We start from the raw sequence: 10,235 nt of genomic DNA on the forward strand, positions 1-10,235 counted from the left end.
AACAGTCCAACACATCTTGAACAGAATCCCAGTTCGTCCAAACTGATCGACAAATGTGGCAGCACTAAAACAGCAGGATGATTTTCCTATCTAACATTGGGCTCATTGATATGTTTTTCCAAAGATAGTCCCGTAATATTTCTCTGCCTGCTTCTCAATCTTATTACATTTTATCACATGAGGTGCATTCAAAGACTGATTGGTCACCCACAGTGAATGTGGTTGATATAGCCTACACACTGGGACTTTTAGGGTAATTGAAAATATAAAACAATATATCTAATTACAGGATTATTAGTCATGGGAACATACAATCATGATATACAATTATCTACAATTAATTATGTAGTGTTACACACCTCCATAAACAATATAAAGCTTAAAAGGAGACCAAATACATAAAGGATGCCAAGACTCAAGTAACAAAACATGTTCTAATTGAATTAATCAAGATACCAAAATCCAAAATAAGTACAAAGCAAAAGGGTGGTAGAGCCCGCTCTCCTAACCATGCATGTGCAATGACCACCTACAAGCATGTTTCCTGTCTAAACACAGCCAGGGGTGCTAAGGTGGGTCAGCTAATGACCATCTACAGCTCACTGCCCAGGGATGACAGCTGCAGTGATGAATGTAACCTCTCTGTTGAGATGTTGTGCTGCTTTATATTGTTCACATGGCCAGAAAGATCATTGTATGCATCTAGTGATTTATAGGCAGGCAATGCCTCTCCACTAAAGGACCCGGAGGCTCTAGATTAGAAGATAGTTAGTTATAAATGTCCAGGTAGGCTAGTGGTAGTGGTTTCGTCGACAAAAACGATGACGAAAAATGTTCGTCAACTACCTTTCCCCCCAAGACTAGGACGAGACTAAAATACTCAAAACTTTAGTCGACTAAAACGTAACTAAACAAAAAGAGGATGAGGTTGACCCATAATCAGAATGTGACTCACTGCACAACATAACTCAATTTAAACAGATGTTCAGAGAAACAAGACTTTGGGGCCTCATTCATTTCTTTGTGGAAAAGGCCCTCGCATGCTGCAGACACAATGGAACACCGCCGTCATCGGTGTCACGCAACTGTGGTCATCGATGATGTCACTGCAACTATGAGGTCATCGATGATGTCACTCGCTGCAACTGCGAGGTCATCGATGATGTAATAAGTGCAGTTGTGATGTCATCAGTGATATCATACATGCCAAGATATAACTGATTCTTTGGCGTAGTGACTCCGTGGCAAGATGCCTCTCTTCTTGAGGCGGGAGGGCATCTGCTCGGAGAACCCCCCCCGTAGGGGATTCTTCGGGAGTCAATACATTGGTGGTGGACTGGGGAGGTGGGTGGGGTGAAACGCGGCTTCCAGAGAAGGAATTGGATCAGCTTAGTGCAGCGGCTAGAGGGCAGGGAACAAGGGCTGTGGTGCGCTCGGCGTGGCTATAAATACTGCCACGTCATAGCCTCGGTACTGACGACATTAACGCCGTCACCTAGGCAAGTGCGTCACTACTGCACTGACGGCATTAACGCGTCACTCTGGGATTACTGCACTTGTTGTCACGCTAGGATTACATGTGATGCTGAGGTCGCTATGTTTCTAGATTACATGTGGCGTGAGGCAGCGTGTCTGGTCTTCATCTTGAAACTAGGTCGAGACCATCATTTCAATCATGAGAGACCAGAGGGTAAGGTTAATCAGCAAGCTTTATTAAAGTATGGCATGGCGATAGGATTCATGGCCTGAAGCGGTATGGCATTAATTCTGATGGCGTGGCAGCATGGCAACTGATTCTTTGGCGTAGTGACTCCGTGGCAAGATGCCTCTCTTCTTGAGGCGGGAGGGCATCTGCTCGGAGAACCCCCCAAAAGAGAGAAACCTGAAAGGCCGACCGGTCTGCTCGCCTCGCGATGCAGCGGGCGCTGGGCGGAAGGCGACGCTTGTCGCCGGCCGGTTGGCTCGGCAGCACGGCGACTTACGGCATGATTCGGCGTTGGCATAGTTCGGCATAATTCGGCGTTGGCATAGTTCGGCGTTGAACCCCCCCCCCCAAACTGACTGACTACAGGCTGCTCGGCACCTGGAACACTTCGAGTCGTCTGCTGAGGTCTTGCCGGATTAGTTATGTGACTACAGGCTGCTCGGCACCTGGAACACTTGCAGGCTGCTCGGCACCTAGAACACTTCGAGTCGTCTATTGAGGTCTGAATTAGTGAAGCTGCCTCAGTGTTGAGATTTGGGTTGAGCCCCCTCGGTTTTGAGATTTGGATTGAGCCCCCCCCCCCTGACTACAGGCTGCTCGGCACCTGGAACACTTGCAGGCTGCTCGGCACCCTAGAACACTTTGAGTAGTCCAGGGGTCTGGATTAGTGGGGAGACTACGGGCTGCTCGGCACCCAGAACACTTGCAGGCTGCTCGGCACCTAGAACACTTTGAGTAGTCTGCTGGGGTCTGAATTAGTGGTGTGACTACAGGCTGCTCGGCACCTAGAACACTTGCAGGCTGCTCGGCACCTAGAACACTTCGAGTAGTCTACCGTGGTCGGAATTAGTGATTTGTTGCGGGCTGTTCAACGCCGAGCACTTGCAGGCTGCTCGACACCTGGAGCGCTTAATCAATTAGATCGACACTGATTCGGGGAGTCCACCACCAATGAAATGTGAAGTCACGGCTATTGCGAGGAATGTAGGGATGGATGCCATGTGCTTACCATGTGACGCCTAGGGGAGGAGAGATCTTTGGGCAGACAATATGGCGGCCTGCTCTGGTCGGATGTAGGCCGCGTAGGCTGACGAGGACCAGCGGCCCATCTGTTGCAGGGAGGCGGAGGACGCCCCTTGCGCGGCGGCTGATGTGGCCGCGCCGATCCTGAAGGAGTGGCCGGAATAGTGCTCCGCTGGGAGGTCGCACATCTGGAGGATCCGCTTGAGGTGGAGAGTGAACCAGGCTCTTGTCATGAGATGGAGGGGTGAGATGAGGAACAGGGGGGCGGACGGGCCGGTCTGGGGTCGAATCTCTAGGTAGCGGGCCATGGAGGCAAAGGGGCAGAAGGGGGAATTGTTGCGAGCGACGATAATGGAGCAGGCTCTACCCGCCTTGGTGTGCTTAAGGAAGAGACTATAATGATCGGGGTGGAAGCTTAGGTCGGACCGGGTCACGTCCCGGGAGGGGTCGAACGACGCCGGGCATGTGAACTCGCCGACGCGGAGGAACCCGTAGAAGGCTAACAAGAACACGCATTCTAGAAGTGAATCTTGCAGGGGAGAGAAACAGCCGTCTCTCGTGCGCCCTAGAAGCTGCCGTAGCACGGGGAGAGTTATGAGACGCCTAGAGTCGGGGGCGGTCGGGAAGGCTTTGGCGATGCCCTTTAGCAGAGCTTTTATAACGGGGACGGAAAATAGACTGGGAAATTCGGGGTCATAGCGCCTGGCGTGGAATTGGATCCCCGCCACCAAGCTACGGACGTAGGGGGGACGGAGATGGCGGACGGATACGCAGAACGTTATGAAAGCGCATACATTGGGGATCAGGATTGGGAGAACGGGGAGATTGACCGAGGCACAGAAAAAGGAGAACGACCGCCAGGCGCCGTCGTAGGCTCTGGCTGTGGAGCTGGCCAGCCCCCCCCGATGTAGGACTGAGTGACGTGGAGTAGCTGGGTGAGGCGGGGATCGTGAGGGGGTGCTGGGGGCCTAGGACGTGGGTCCGGACTCATGAGAGGGTGAGAGCCGAGAACGGGGGAAGCGGCATTGGAGACGCGTCGGCTGCCGGATGGAGGTTGCGGAATGCCTGAAAATTAAAACGAGAAAGGTGGTCAGCAAGGATGTTAGAGTGCCCGGGGAGGTGATGAGCAACGATGATGAAATTATGGGTGACCGCGAGCCAAGTCAGCCGCCGGACGAAAGGCATGATGTCGGGGGAGGAGGAGCGCCCTTTGTTGACTATGGCCACTGCCGCCGCATTATCGCATTTGACGGCTATGCGTTTCCTCGCCCAGGAGCGTCCCCACAGGTGGCAAGCGACCACTATGGGAAAAATCTCGAACAGAGCGGAGGACTGATCCAAGCCGGCGAACTGCTTTGGCCATGCCCCGGCGAACCATTGCCTTTGGAAGAACCCCCTAAAACCTCGGGACGGGGCCGCGTCTGTGAAAAATTTTAGATCGTCGGCTGACGAGATGACGTCGTCGTAGAAAAAGGAAATCCCGTTCCAGTCGTTTAATAGGTGGGACCAGAACTTGAGGTCGGACCGGCAGCCTTCATCGAGAGTAACCGGGTCATGGAGCTCGGGGACTGAGGATGCCAGGTCGAGTAGCCTCGAAATGAACGAGCGGCCCTGGGGAATTATGCGCATGGCGAAATTTAGATGGCCGAGAAGGGATAGGAGCTCTCGTTTTGAGATCCAGGCCGCTGCCGTGTGAGAGTGGGCTATCTCGCGGATCTGCGTTAGCTTCTCAGAGGGGAGAGAGGCCTGCATGAGTTCGGAGTCGAGGTTAATGCCCAGGAACTCGAGTGCTGCCGCGGGACCGGAAGTTTTCTCCTCTGCTAGAGGCACGCCCAGCCTTCGAAATAGTTCCTTCAGCTTGCTTAGGGAGACAGAGGGCGCTGACGGGGGGTCGACTAACAGGAAGTCGTCTAGGAGGTGGAGCACGGCGGGGACACGCACGTTGTTCAGCAGTATCCAGCATAGCGCTTCTGACAGTGAGTTGAAGATGGCAGGGCTGCTCCTGCAACCGAATGTGAGCCTAACCGCGAAGTAAAACCTGGACTCCCATTTAACCCCGAACAGCGCCCATTGCGAGGGGTGGATGGGCATGACCTTGAAGGCATCTGAGATGTCTGCTTTGGAGAGCCAGGCGCCTCGCCCCGCGAGCTTGATGAGGTGGATGGCGTTGTCTATGTTGGCGTAATATAGCGAGAAGGGCTCGGGGGGAATGAGGCTATTTATGCTAGGGAAGGGACCGTGGCGGGGCGAGGAAAGGTCGAAAGTCAACCGTTTCTTCCCGGAATACTTGCGCGTGGCGATGCCAATTGGGCTTGTCCGGAACACCGGGAAGGGGGGGGACTTAAAAGGGCCGATTACGAATCCTTTGGAAACCTCCTTGTTGAGCAGTTGGGAGACTATCTCGGGCTCCTTCAGGGCTGATTGCGAATTTCTAGAGACGAGGGAGGTTGTAGGGGTTGTGGTTACGCCGACCTTGAAACCCTGAGAGAGGCCGGTCAGTAAGTAATCGACGAATACGCGATTGGGATGCTGGGAGAGTTCCTGGGCTAGGGCCAGGACGTCGATGGGCGTGGACGGGTGGCATTTTAGGGCCGTTGAAAGCCCGTTTTGTCCCTCTTGGTGTTGGGGCCCTGCCTCTGGGGGCGGAACTTTCGGGGGCAGATGGAGCGGGGGTGGGCGTCCCTGCAGTCGGAGCACACGTGTAGGTACGAACAATTTACACAATTATCGTGGGTACATGATCTGTCGTTAAAATTATTGCATGTTAACGGGTAGTATGGGACACCCACCTGGTGGCTCGAGACGGACCCGTTGGGGGCCTGCGCCGTGCGGGTCGAGCGGGGTGCGCCGTCGCGGCTGGCGGGAGGCTGGAAGGCCGCCTTTGGGCAGAGAGGCGCTGTGTGCCCTGCTTCGCCGCGGGAGAAGCACGTGATCACCTGCCCTGCCCCTCCCAGCATCGTCATTATGTCACCGTCCAGGATGGACCAGTCTACCCGGGAGTTGGCTTCGGAAATGCTCAGGGCGGCCTTGTGGGAGAACGCTTTGTGGTATTGGTAGAAGACGCCCCTCCCGAACCTCAAGGCGAGATCCGTTATTAGTGCCAGATATCTGTCCAGCTCGGCTCGGCGTTCGGGGTACACTGTACAAATTACGTCGCAGAAAACTCCGAACGCGCTCGTGAACTCCGTTATGGTGAGGTCCCTGTGTAGGCGGGGGTCGGACGAACTTAGAACGCTGGTGTCCGCGCTCGTGATTTTCTTGCTGCATTCCGGTGAGGGCAGGAGAATGCTGACTAGATTGACGTTCTGGCCCTGCAGGATTTTGGACTTTAGCTTGGGAGAGATGCCGGCCGACTGGGGAATGTAACGCTTACCGAAAGTGAACTCGGGCAGCGCTGAAGCCAGGGAGAACATCTGGGCGGGAGGAGCAGGTGGCGCGCTGGGCTGGGCTGAGGCCGCCGCCAGTTGGAAGGGCCACATCTGAGCAGGTGGCGCGCTGGGCTGGGCTGAGGCCGCCGCCGGTTGGAAGGGCCACATCTGGGCGGGAGGAGCGGGTGGCGCGCTGGGCTGTGCTGAGGCCGCCGCCGGTTGGAAGGGCCAAAATGGGTACGGTGTGGCGGGTAGGGCAGGCAGCGTGCTGGGCTGCGCTGCGCCCGCCGCTGGTTGCCTGGGAAGGAATGGGTGAGTGGGAGGGGCGAGGAGCATGCTGGGTTCCGCTACTGCTGCCGCCGGTGGATAGGGCATGGGGGTTGGGTAAGGCATGGGGGTTGGGTCTGCGGGCACTGCTGGTTGTATGGGCACCGCCTGCTGGACTGGTGGCTGCGCTGGGCGCATGGCCTCCAGGCAAGCCTGGAACCCGCTAAGGGTCTCTGTTATAGAATGCATGGCTGCGGCCAGCCCCCCCCCCCTGCCGCCTGGGCGGGGCCGGGGGGCCTGCCGCGGCGGGTGGGAAGCCTGAGGGGATTTGCGGAGCTGTTGGCCTGCCATGTGCCTCAGGCGGGGCGGCTGAGCTCCTCGCGGGAATTTGAGCGGCGTTATTGATTTTCGCGACGATTTTTGGCCCTAATGGCCTGCCGTATGCTTTGGCTGGGGCTGCTGCGCTCCTCACGGGGGCGCGCGTTTGCTTCCCTCCGCGCCCCCGAGTGCTCGTGCCCGGGCCCGGAGCGCTCTCCACTTCGTCCCTTGCGCGACTGCGAGTTGCTACTTGTCCTCGTGACTTGGCACCGTTTGCTTTCTTTCCTCGGCCGCGCGCTCTACCTCCTCTGCGCGCCGGCCCCGCTTGTCTTCCCCTGGCGATGAGGTCCCCCGTCTGAGATGCGTTTGGTGCTGCCGAAGCCTGCTGCCGTCCGCTTGCCTGTTGCAGCCCGTGCCCGGGCGTGGATGGTTCGACGGGCAAGTCCTCGTCGGAGCTGGATGCCTCGAGCTCGAACTGGTACTGCACTTCGAAGTCTTCGTTTTCACGGCCCGACATGGTGCAGGAGCGAACGGTGAGTGGTCTCGTTAGTGCGGATGGCTGGTATGAATGCGGATGGCTTGATAGCAGGATCTGGAGGAATGGGCAGCTTGAGAGGTGAAACGCGGCTTCCAGAGAAGGAATTGGATCAGCTTAGTGCAGCGGCTAGAGGGCAGGGAACAAGGGCTGTGGTGCGCTCGGCGTGGCTATAAATACTGCCACGTCATAGCCTCGGTACTGACGACATTAACGCCGTCACCTAGGCAAGTGCGTCACTACTGCACTGACGGCATTAACGCGTCACTCTAGGATTACTGCACTTGTTGTCACGCTAGGATTACATGTGATGCTGAGGTCGCTATGTTTCTAGATTACATGTGGCGTGAGGCAGCGTGTCTGGTCTTCATCTTGAAACTAGGTCGAGACCATCATAAGCGATGTTTCAAGTTGACTGCTATGTATTTGATCGGCTCTGCCTTACCTCACTCAGCCTGAGTGTCCCAATAAAAGCATAATAAGTGGAAGCTACAACTTCCCTAAATTGTTTTTATGTAGAGAGCTTCTTATGGTGCTGTAACGTCAATCTTCATTCCTATGGCATTATCAACATCAACTAAACTAGTTAGCTAACTTACTGGCCTTCAGCGAACACACACACACAGAGCCAGGTCCAATGCTCGATAGTGATAAAAAGCTAGCATTAGCAAGCTACTTGTTACGTTAGCCTAGCTAACACAACGCCAACAACTCCAAATAACGTGTTTCTTTTATAATGAAAATTAATAAATGAGACAAAAGCTTACTTGTCACAAAATGCTTTCCACAAATGGAAGACCTGCTTGGCTGCCAGGTTTTCCCAGCTCCCCCGTCTTTCTGACTGATACCAGCTGGAGGCCTGTATAGCCACTTTCAGACATGAACTCCGGGTCAGGTCAGGGTTGCTTGCCCTGAGCCTGACCCGGGGGATACGTGAAGTGTACCCTTTCAGACATGAGGCATGTTGCTTTCATACATGTGGAGCACCTCCGGGTGTAAAGTAGAGAGGGGGCGGGGTGGGGGGAATTTGAGCATGACCACACAATGGGGAGTTGTGAAAACTAACCACACAGCTGCACTTCACTGTCTGAGCATAGCCTTAAGTGAATCGCATTGACATTCAACAAACTATCACGACATGCAGAGTCTGAAAACAAGTTGCTAAAAATACATAATGGGCGATAACTGCCTAACGTTCACGGCATATAATCGTTTGCGCATAACGTTAGTAATTAATTAAACAACCCTACAACTCACGCCCAGATGCATCGATTTCCTCGAGTCTCGAGCGCTAAAAATAAAACGGGTCTTTGCTATGTCCTTAGATTTGCCTGCAACCTTTTATATTCTACAAGATTCTGAAAACTATGATTCCTTTTCAACACTCTAAAAACCTTTATTTTTTAGACTTAATTGCTTCATCACATTCCTTTGTCCACCATGGTACAATCTTACTTTTACTCTTACCTCCCTTTTTCTTAATAACTTTTTCTACCTCCCTCTAGCATAGCTCTGCACACACAAACATTTAATTGATCAACATCTTCATCAACATTAATTTTCCCCATTTCTTGGTCAGTAACACCCCTAAATACCTCCCAATCAACACCACTAAAGGACCAATTCTGCACTCCTCCAGTGTCATATTCTTCTAACCTCCAGCCTACTTCAGTCACTATAGGATAATGATCACTTCCCACAGTCGTTTCTCTCACTACTTCCCATGTACATACACCTGCCAACAAATCTGATACTAATGTAAGATCTATAGCCGAGTCTGTGTTCTAACATTAATATATATATATATATATATATTGCAACAATGCTTCTTGGGAATAGATTTTATACCGTTGTAAAGTCTGTTTATTTCTCTTTTAAATATTGCCCCATTTGTAAGGAACATGCATTTGTGGAATGAGCAGCACAGCCGAGTATGTGGGTTGCGCTCAAAAATGTAAAAAAATGTGACAAAATCTTCTCTGTCAATGCCAAACAGCTTATTCTGCTGTTGCTATTGACTCTTGTTTGGTGGATTGGATGATTTGAAGTATATCAGTAACAAGGAAGAAACAAGACATATTGGCAATTTTACAATTTAATCATTTAACAAACAGTCAGGAGCCTCAGTAGCGTGTGGAAGAATCATAAGCAGCCACAACAGCCTGGCACCTCCTCCTCATGCTGGTCACACACTGCTGTGGGATGGCATTCCACTCCTCAAACAGGATTTGTCCCAAGTCAGCCAACGTGGTTATAAACAGGAGAGACCACATAACATTTCACTCAGACCAAAACATAAAAAAATCACAGATTTAAAGAAATATTTTTTCTGTGTTGTTTTTTTAGTTTTGGTCGGAATAAAATGTTCTATGGTCTTTCCCGATTCTAAATATCGCTGAACCATTTGGTTTGATGAAGTAAAACTATTTTTATAAGCATTTTACAAAATTTCCATGGGAAAATAAATGGCGGATGAAAATCTCTGGTACAGTGCTGAAGCAGGAAGTAGGCGGTCACTTTGTCTCTCTATTCAAAAGTGAATGACTCTTTACTTTGTAGAATGTAGTGGCTTTCAAAGTGGGGCCCTTGAGGAGGTCCCCAGCAAAAATGGGAATAATGTATTGTCACTATAATTCCCTCCATAAGTAACACAATGACACAATGTTTTGGTCATGGGTTTCTTTCTGTAATAAAACATCTAAAAGCAAAAGTCTTATCAGATGGGAGACCCTGGAACTAAATCTCATCAAATGGGCGTCTTTGATGTGAAAAAGTGTGAGGACGCTGACGTAGAGCCCTGCACGGGTCTACAATTTAGGCCCTAGCCCGGCCCGTGGCCGAGATAATCAAGCCCTACCTGACCGTCGGGTTCGGGTCAGGTAGCGGACCTCTATTCTGACGTATAGTATTTGAAAAAGGAATACCAGTATACTGTAGTAAGTGACAGAATTGCTGCAGTAAAGGCTTAAGGTCCTTACACATCGGGAGCGTTTTTTTTCCTAACCCTATCAATAATATT

The sequence above is a fragment of the Poromitra crassiceps genome (assembly GCF_964638095.1).
Source record: "Poromitra crassiceps genome assembly, chromosome: 7".
NCBI lineage: Eukaryota > Metazoa > Chordata > Actinopteri > Beryciformes > Melamphaidae > Poromitra > Poromitra crassiceps.